The sequence below is a fragment of the Natrix helvetica genome, assembly GCF_964273705.1.
Source record: "Natrix helvetica genome assembly, chromosome: 1".
NCBI lineage: Eukaryota > Metazoa > Chordata > Lepidosauria > Squamata > Natricidae > Natrix > Natrix helvetica.
This window is the reverse complement of record NC_138548.1, coordinates 46577335-46587194: the sequence shown is the minus strand read 5'-3', so window position 1 is coordinate 46587194 and position 9860 is coordinate 46577335.

Below are 9860 nucleotides of genomic sequence, written 5' to 3'. Positions count from 1 at the left end.
AGATCCACGGGGACGTCTGCAGGACCTCCAGGAGACCTCCGCAAGGGTGCCAGCGATCGAGGAACCAGCCAGGGCCTTCCTCCAACGTTCCCGAGCCTCGGAGATCGGGTAGCAGATCTGTGGCCATTTTGGATTCCCCGCCATCTTGGACGTGGGAGAGCGCGTGACCCTTCTACAGAGGCTGAGAGCACTCAGAGGACACCGCTGTAGCCGGAAGAGGCTACAAGAGGGGGCCTCAACTCTGCTGGCAATCCGGGGAGGGCCCAGAATCAGCGGTGAGCCGGCAATCAAGTTGCCAATCCTGGGAACAGCATGGGGCTTGGAGATCAAGCCACACAGAGAGAAGAGGCCGGCAGGGAGAGAGGAGGTGGTACAGTAACCATGAGTACTATGGCGGAGGCGGCGAGGAGCGGGGGTGCCAGGCCTAGATCCCCAGGGGATTCGGATCCAGGTGAGGGGACCTCCAGGGGGCTCCCACAGTCACCAGAGGGAGGTCCCCCACCAAGAAAGGCACTCACAGGCCCCATAGGAAGGGAACCTCTGGGAAAGAGGTTCGGATTACCAGAGCTTCTGCTAGAAGGTTCAGGGACACCATCAGCCCCTCCCCTTCCAGATCTCACTCCCCCCACAGGCTTCCTGTTCTGGAAGAGACCAGGGAGGCATCCCCTGGTTTCCAAGGGGCTCAGACAGAGGGCACAGCTCCCTATTGCCCCCCCCTATCGCCTGCCCTTCCATCGGAGGCTAGGGGAGACCCCTTTGGGTGCAAGGCCCCCAGCTCTGCCAGACACCGGCTGGCACCGTAATCCCCTGAGCCAAGGGAGTCTCTGCAACCCCCAGAGCTGCAGCCCTCCCTTCCAGAGCTTCCTGAGAGTTTCCAGGAGGTGCTAGCTAGGGCCATAGCCCAAAGGATTGCTTCTGTGATGAAACACCAGTCACAGGGTTCCAGGAGTAGATCTTCCCAGGACCAGGCCAGGAGTCGTCAGGATCGCCCTAGGTCCACCACCACCAGAGAACCCAGGTCACCCTCCCCCTCCACTGCCAGTAAGGCTTCAGATCTGGAGGAAGGGGAATTGAAAGAGGTGGGGTTTTCTGAGGATGAGGATGCCCAGGCCCCTAAGACCCCCAACATCACCGGGCTTTCCCCCCCCTCCTTGTTTAGCTCCTTACTGAGCAAGGCCAGGGCCACAGCAGACCTGGATACCCCTCCAGAGCCCAGTATTATGTCTGCCATCCCCAGCACTAGCGGGGGGAACAAGAAGGGGCCCTTCCACAGGCCCCACGTGGCGAAGGAGGAGATCCCCACTCCAGAGATGTTCCTAGAGGTGTTTAAGTCCCAGTGGATTAAGCCAGGGTCTTTTCCCAATCCGGGGGGCAATGAACGTAAATTTTATAATCTCAATTCTACCTTTGCCCAAGCTCTGCAGGTACCTTCAGTGGACACTCCGGTCGCCAGCTTGGCCTCAGCGTCTGCAGTGGTGACTGGAGACATAGCCAACTGCCTCAAGGCAGAAGACAAGAAGGCAGAGATGGTTATGCGTAAGTCCTTTCAGGCCATAACCTGGGCTATCAGGGCAGCCGCAACCGCAACTGCTTCCTTTTTTAACAGGTCAACAGTCCTATGGCTGGGACAGCTAAGAGACAGGACCCCGGCCACCGATGTACGCCTACTACAGGACATCTCCAAGGTGCTGGCAGCCACCCAGGTCTCGGCAGATGCCACGATGGATGCAGTTAAGTATGCCTCATGAGCCTTGTTGTCCTCTGTAGCGTCCAGGCACCTGTTATGGCTGCGTCACTGGCAGGCAGAGTCTCAAGCTAAGTGGCACCTGGCAGGAGCTGACTACACTGGGGACAAGCTGTTCGGTTCTTCGCTGGATCCAATCCTGGTGGAGGACAAGAATAAGCGGAAGGTCTTTCCGGCCACGACCAGAAGGTCAGATCACTGACCGGCCCCGTACCCCAGGAGAGCATCTTACCGCCCGCCTGACATGGGCCCCCAGAATCAGAGGTTCCCAGGTTTCACAGGCAGGGGGACAGACAGTTCCCAAGGGACAGATTCAGAGGCCAGCAGCAGAGTAAGTGGCCCTTTCGAGGAGGGGTTGGCCATCCTTTCCACAGGTTCAAGTGATCCGACCATGGATCATCCCATAGGCAGTCACCTCTCCTTATTTGCGGATGCCTGGAATCGTGCCACATCAGACGAGTGGGTCCTCCAGACGGTTAAGCTCGGACTCCAGCTGGAGTTTCGCTTGCAGCCCCCGAATAGATTCCGCACCTTCGCCTCCTCCACAGATCCGGCCAAATGGGCCCTTAAGGCCAAGGCCATCAAATACCTGTTAGACATCAGGGCTATAGAGCGGATACCAGAGGGGGAGAAGGGTTCTGGATTCTATTCAAACCTGTTCTTGGTCCCCAAGAGTTCAGGGGGGTGGAGGGCCATTTTGGACCTTAAACTGCTCAATTCCAGAGTGGTCTACCGTAGGTTCAAGATGGCCTCGCTGAAGTCTATTCTAGAGGGCATCAGACAGGGCAATTATCTGGCCTCCATAGACCTCACGGAAGCCTAGCTGCATATCAGAATCGCCCCAGAACATCGGAGATTCCTCAGATTCGCCCATGAGGGTAGCCACTTCCAGTATTGAGCCCTCCCCTTCGGGCTGGCCTCAGCTCCCAGGACCTTCACCAAGGTGCTGGCCGTGGCTGCGGGCCACCTTCGTTCCTTCCCAGTCCGACTCCATTGTTACCTAGATGACATCCTAGTCTTGGCCAGGTCCCCAGATACTGCTAGGCAGGACCTGGGGCTCACCATCGACACGCTAAGGTCCCTGGGGTTCTCGATCAATCTTGAGAAGAGCCATCTAGCCCCATCTACCAGACTCCAGCACCTAGGGTCCATCATAGATTCGGTGTCTGGAGAGGTTTTCCTTTCCCAGGAATGTAGGGACAGCATCGTTCAGCTGGTCCAGGAGATATGCAAATTACGTTCTGTCCCTGTAGTTCTTCTTTCCAGGCTCCTTGGGAAATTTATTTCTTACATAGAAATCGTGCCTTGGGCTTGTCTCCACGCCAGGGAGCTCCAGTAGTTTTTGCTCCCACACCAGAAAGCCAGGACAAGCGACGTCAGTTTCAAGGTCCGAGTGTCTCCCCAGGTCCTCGCTTTGTTGGTGGTTGACCCCAGCCCTAGACAAGGGGTCACTCTTCAGAGAACCAGCAAGGAAGGTACTCACAACAGATACGAGCCTGTTCGGCTGGGGAGCACACCTGGAGGCCCAGATAGCCCAGGGCCGCTGGACTCCAACAGACCTGCGCAACAACATCAACTGGTTGGAGCTCAGGGCCATCCATCTGGCTCTTCACCACTTCAAGACTACGGTGAACGACCATCATGTCCTGGTCCTGATGGACAACGTGGCAGCCAAGGCCCACGTGAACAGACAGGGAGGCACCCACTCCAAGCCCTGTGCGACAAGGCCCTCCGGTTGGGGAACTGGGCAGAGAGGAACCTCCAGTCCATCAGAGCGGAACACATCTCCAGGACAGAGAACCAGCAGGCGGACTGGCTCAGCAGGGAGACAGTCGACAACGGAGAGTGGCGACTCCATTCCGACATCTTCCTACAGATCTGCGAGAGGTTCGGACGCCCGATGGTGGATCTCTTCGCAACACCAGCGAACGCCCAGCTATCAACCTTCGTGTCGAGGTTCCTGTCCAGAGGCACCATGGACACGGATGCTCTTCGTTGCAGATGGCCGACCGGGCTCCTCTATGCCTTCCCTCCCTTTCCCCTCATTCCCGGGGTTCTGAGGAAGTTAGTGTCACAAAGAGCAGAGATGGTTCTAGTGGCTCCTTTTTGGCCATGCCGTCCCTGGCTATCAGACCTGGTGGAGCTGTCATCAGCTCCCCACTGGAAGATTCCGCTAGGGAAGGTGTCCCTGCACCAGGGGTCGCTGGAGCATCCGGACCCGGAGTGGCTCCATCTGACCATCTGGCGATTGAGCGGGAACAACTGAGAGGGGCCCACTTCTCCGCGGAGGTCATTAAGACCATCGAAGCGTCCAGGAGGCAGTCCACCACTCGCATTTACAACGCCTCCTGGGCCGCTTTCACGGATTGGTGCCAAACAAGAGACATTGTCCCAGCTTCGTCTTCCGTGCCCCAGGTTCTGGACTTCCTACAGGAGGGACTGGAAAAAGGTCTGGCCCCCAGCACCCTCAGGAGGCAAGTTTCTGCCCTCTCCACGGTCCTGGGTGTGTGTGGACTCCCCGCCTTTGTCACAACATCCGGTCCTAAGGCTTTTCCTTAAGGGAGCGGCGAATCTGAAACCCCCTGTGGTCCATTGATTCCCTACCTGGGATCTACCCACAGTCCTCCAGTCACTGATGGAGGCACCTTTCGAACCCTTGAGGGAGGTTTCCCTCCAATTCCTGACCCTTAAGGTCGTTTTCTTGGTTGCCATCACATCAGCCAGGAGAGTATCCGAGCTTAATGCTCTGTCCAGCAGGGAGGACCTCTGCTCCTTCCTGGAGAACCGGGTCATCCTCAGACTGGACCCCGCGTTCATGCCCAAGATCAACTCCCCTTTCCACAGGGGACTAGAGAAAATTCTGCCAGATTTCTGCCCGCAGCCTTCCAGGGATAGAGAAAGATCTTGGTACCGACTGGACGTGAGAAGAGCCCTGCGCATCTACCTGAAGCGCACGGTGCCCTTTAGGCGTTCAGAAGCCCTCTTTGTCTTCTTTCAGAATTCCACCTAGGGAGACAAGGTTTCCCCAGCAACCATTAGCAGGTGGATCAGAGTGGCTATTTCCAAAGCGTATGAGGCATGAGGTCTCCAAGCCCCAGGGGGGTATCACAGCGCACTCCACCAGGAGTGCGGCCACCTCAGCGGCTTGGGCCACTCAGGCTCCCATAGAGGAGATCTGCAGGGCTGCCGCCTGGTCTTCTCCATCGCCTTTCATCAGGCATTACCGGCTAGACGTGTACGCCTCCACGGAGGCGGCCTTTGGGAGGAGGGTTCTTCAGGGAGTCCTGGACTCTCGGGGGGCTCAGGCCCATCGATTCCCTCCCAAGGACATCTAGCTTTGGTATGTCCCATGTGTGACTCCCCCCACGCCTCACTTCGGAGACTGTCAGTTGGTCTTACCTGAACTGCATATCTCGAAGATGGCGTGGGAGTAGTCACTTCCCCCCCCTTTTTAGGGCGCCCCGCGCCAGGGGCCTGAGTAGTTCAGTGGTCAGGCAGGGCCAGGCAGGATGTGTGTGTGTTTTTTTCTGTTCCTTCCTTCCAGGTGCTCTGCTACGAACCATCGGTTAATCTGGGGAGGTCAGAGGAGGAACGGAGGTGTGGCCTCAATATTTACCTCAGTCTCCAGGGCAAAAGGGCTGTGTTAATACCCATGTGTGACTACTCCCACGCCATCTTCGAGACATGCAGTTCAGGTAAGACCAACTGACATTTTATGAATTATATAAAATCTCATCTTTTACATTCCATAATATGTACTGCTTTGGGCAAAGTATTATGATGCCATGATGATTTATTTTTACACTGGGAGTTGTGATGTCTATCTAAAAGAAACATTTTGAAAGAACTTTGAAATGAAGAATTACATCCACCTCGAGTCAAAATATTTGAAGTTTGAAGCCAGGTTTTGTGGTTTTAATTTCATTTTGTTAACATTTGTGGGCTACTCGCTTTTTATGAGAGGTAAATCTGAAATTACTTACAAAACACATGTTTAATGTTCATGAAAATTCTGAAACAACCATTTAAAAGCATTTATGGACTATTAACAATAATCAATAGGAGAAATTTTAAATAATTACACACTTCAACTAAATTCTATGAGAAATATGATGAAATGAATACTTTGGTTGTTATTTCTATAGCAAAGAACATCTTACCGCTGGCATCAAACTTAAATTAATATTTTCTTCTGACCGATGCCAATAAATTGTGGATTAACAACCACTAACTATTGATGGAGAAAATCAAGTCAGTATTAAGGTACTATAATTAAAGACATAAATTGATTCATTAATTGAATTTTACTATAATTCTATCTTAAAATGAATTTTGAGAAATTCTTTGTTTTGAATTTTTTAAATGTTCATTTTACCTGAAAAAGCAGTCAAATGCTTACCCCATTTCTATACTCTTCTCTACTCTATATGGATTATATTTATAGATATATTTTTATCCTTTGTTCTTTTACTGCTAGAGTTCTAATTGCCACAGAGGTCATCTTCAGTTTCTTTTTATATTGATAATCTTTCAGTAAAGTAACAAAAACAAGGAAGATGCCAAATATAAATAGGCAATGTTAGGTAATATTAACATTGTCATACAAATAATTCCAAACAATAAAGTAAACAATTAAATGACACTAGTTGGATCTCAGCTGCTTAGTGCAACTGTTTTGTAACACATTCAAATGATCTCACCTTTTAAAGCACGCTTATAAGCCACATGCACATTTTAATTTCTGTAAGTATAAATTCTATAATATATTATTGCAATATATTCTGTAAGCCGCCTTAAATTGCCATGGGTGAATAGGCAGCAATATAATTCAACAATTCAATAAATAAATAAATAAATAAATCACAGTAAGTTTGTCTTGATTCTTGGAATAAGTGCAGACCAGTGTTTATTACCTGAAGGAAAAGTGACTATAATTCCAAGCTCTCCTGATTTTCTGATCATTACTATAGAATCATAACATTGGAAGGAAATGTGGAGATTTTCTATCCTTGGTGGATAACTAATTTCTTCTTCATCGCCCCACTTTTGAGTTTGACTAGGTTCACACAATATACAAAACCAAACTGCTTTGTTTGTGGCTTAGTGTAAGGCATTAATCCAGCCAGAATAATTTGTAAATCATGGATAGCATATTGAATGAATGTACCAATTATTTGAAGATTCATGGTTATTTAAGCATGTGGATTACAATAATAGGGACATTGCCAAGAGGCTATTCTTCAGTTGTCACATCTTTATTCCCAATATTGTCTCTTTGTTATGTATGAATAGAAATAACTAGGAATACTCCAAGGGACTGAGTCAGAGGTGGGTTGTTGCCAGTTCAGCCCAGATCAGGCAAACTAGTAGTAGAGGTGGCGGGAGCGTTGAGCACAAGTGAGCGCGGGAGCATGTCTGAGCTGGTAGCAAGAAAATTGGCAACCCACCACTGGACTGAGTACCATTTAATACCAATGTTTTATGCTGTATTCATAACATTGATTTTGAAAAGTTATAAAATGACATTTACCTAGCCAAAACATGGCATCTTTCTTTAAATGTAGATAAGTGCAATTAATTTAATATGTAGCAGCCAAACAACAATAACAAATTAACACTAAATAATAGAGAACTCAACAAGATATTTTTGATGGTACTGTATAAGAACGTTGAAAGCACGTGAGCAAATCATTATTTTATTCTGTTATTCAGACATATTAACCTCAAACCTCCTCCAATGTGAATCTTAGTTATTTTGCTTTCAAGCAATTTCATATTTTTATAAGTTTAGCATTTTGGACCCATCCCAGCCCTTCCAGTTGCATCACTCAGGACACTTTCAAACAAGGATATTTGTTCTGTATGAAGGATAGAGTATAAGGAAAACCGATCGAGTGACAAACTATCCAACTAATATAAAGTAAGTAAAACTTATAGTTAAGATAGTTAGGCATAATGAAAAGGAAAATTTGCCCTATTTTTTAAATTTAAAACATTATTATTTTTAAACAGTTTTATTTAAAACATTTGTAATTTACGGTAACTGCAAGAAGTGACTTTATAAACAAATGTCTGTAAATTAATCATTAATTAAAAACAATTTATCATTGTCAAATTTCAAATATACTATAGTACACTGTTCTGACCCCCTCCTCTTGTATACCAAGACACTCCGACACAAAGTCTCTTCAAAGATGTTTATTGACATACAGGTTCCACCTTGGCAGCAATCCAGCCTGCCAAGGTCAAGATAGCACTCTGGGCAGCAATCCAGCTACAGCGACACCCCTTGGCAGCAATCCAGCTACCAAGCTCCAGATAATCACCTTAGCAGCACTCCTGCCTGCCAAGGTCCAGGGAACAGATTGACAGCAATCCAGGTAAACCCTTTAGCAGCAATCCAGCCTGCCAAAGTACGACACAGATCTGAGCTTCTCCAACTCCAATGATCAGTTGATTCCCGCAAAGGGTGTGTCCACAAGCAGTCCTTTTATAGTCTGGAGAGGAGTCTAATGATCAGCAGCTGAGAGCCATTACCTCCTGTAATTGCTCAATTGCTCCTTACGGGTAGCACGTCGGTAACGAGCATCTAATAGCTCACTGCTGATGTCTGATTCACTGTCCTGTGACTCCTCCCCACTGCTCCAAGGCATGACATCAGGAGCCCCCTTCCTTTGGCTTTCACCACTGCTCCATGCCTCAAGCGCCCCCTGTGGCCAACCAGCCTCTCTGCGCCCTGCTCAGCGTCGGAACCCTGTCCAGGGTCCCCCACCTCCTCTTGAGCCGACTCAGAGGACACCTCGCTGTCGGAGTCTGGTGGCAACTCCAACGGCTCCTGCTGGGCCACAACAGTACACTATAGCCTTTCCTAAAATCATCTGTCTGCCCTTTAGATTAAGTTCCTAAACTGTTTTTAATGTTATTGTTAACAAAAAACAAAATTCACTGAAACCACTTGAAAGCACATCCTTTATGTAATCATGTGTATATCTGCATGTATTACAATAATTATAAAGTGCCACTCATGAGATATATTTATGTATTACCACCCATACATTCCCTATGGAGGTGCACCTAAATTTAAATCCCAATATTTATGTATGTATAGGTATTTTAATACTCACAGATATGAATCCAGAAGTCATCCATCTGTTTCATTTTCAATTAGAATGAACATTATTTTGTAGCAGTGTTAAGCCACAATCAGACATAAGTTTGCATATATAGAAGGTCTTCAAAGGAAAATGAAAATACTAGAACTAGGATTGCAAAGATCTGATCTAATGATACCAAGTCCTGTGTTATGATAAAAAGCATTATTTCAGGAAAGGACATGAAAATTTATCTTTAATATAACCATGATATTATTTTAGTATTTTCATTTAATGCTTCTAAATAATTTTTTATAAGCTATTGGACAACAGGTTGGACTATGTGTAATAAAGGACTGCATGCACTAAATTGTATGCAAAAAAATAAATATTTCAATCTCATAAATCATTTGTTATCTTAGAAATTCTGCAAATTAATTTTTGGACTATTGTAGAGAAGGTTTCATCTCCCTCTTGACAATGCTAAGGCATATGAGTTTTATTTAAATATTAAATAGGAATGCCAACAACTTGAACGTAGCCATATTTATGTATTTGGAATACGTAAATATGAAATGTATAGAATTCTTAATAAAAGAACTAGTATATAAATGCAGCTTCTACTTGTTCTTAGGTACCATCTGTTACATTCATAAGCAATAAACAATCTGGGCATTATGCTAAAAACTTTGATATAAAATGTATGCAAAAGAATATAGATATATAAAATATATTGGAAATATATTGGAAAAAGGTAGCGATAGTAAAAATTGCTTATGAATTAATATTGAGAATTAACTTTTCAGAAATTGGTATAAAGTTCCTAAGCCACAATCCATTCTTGACTTTCTGTTTGAAATAAAACATCCCCTTCCAATGTATAAAAAACTAGAACCAATGAAAAATTCTGAAAATGAAAGTTTAAAAAAACGAAAATTATTAATGGTCACTTTTGCAAGACTGGCAAATTTGTAAGGATGTGGAATTCTAAATAGAAGCAAAAGGCTTTCCCGTGCATTTGGGAG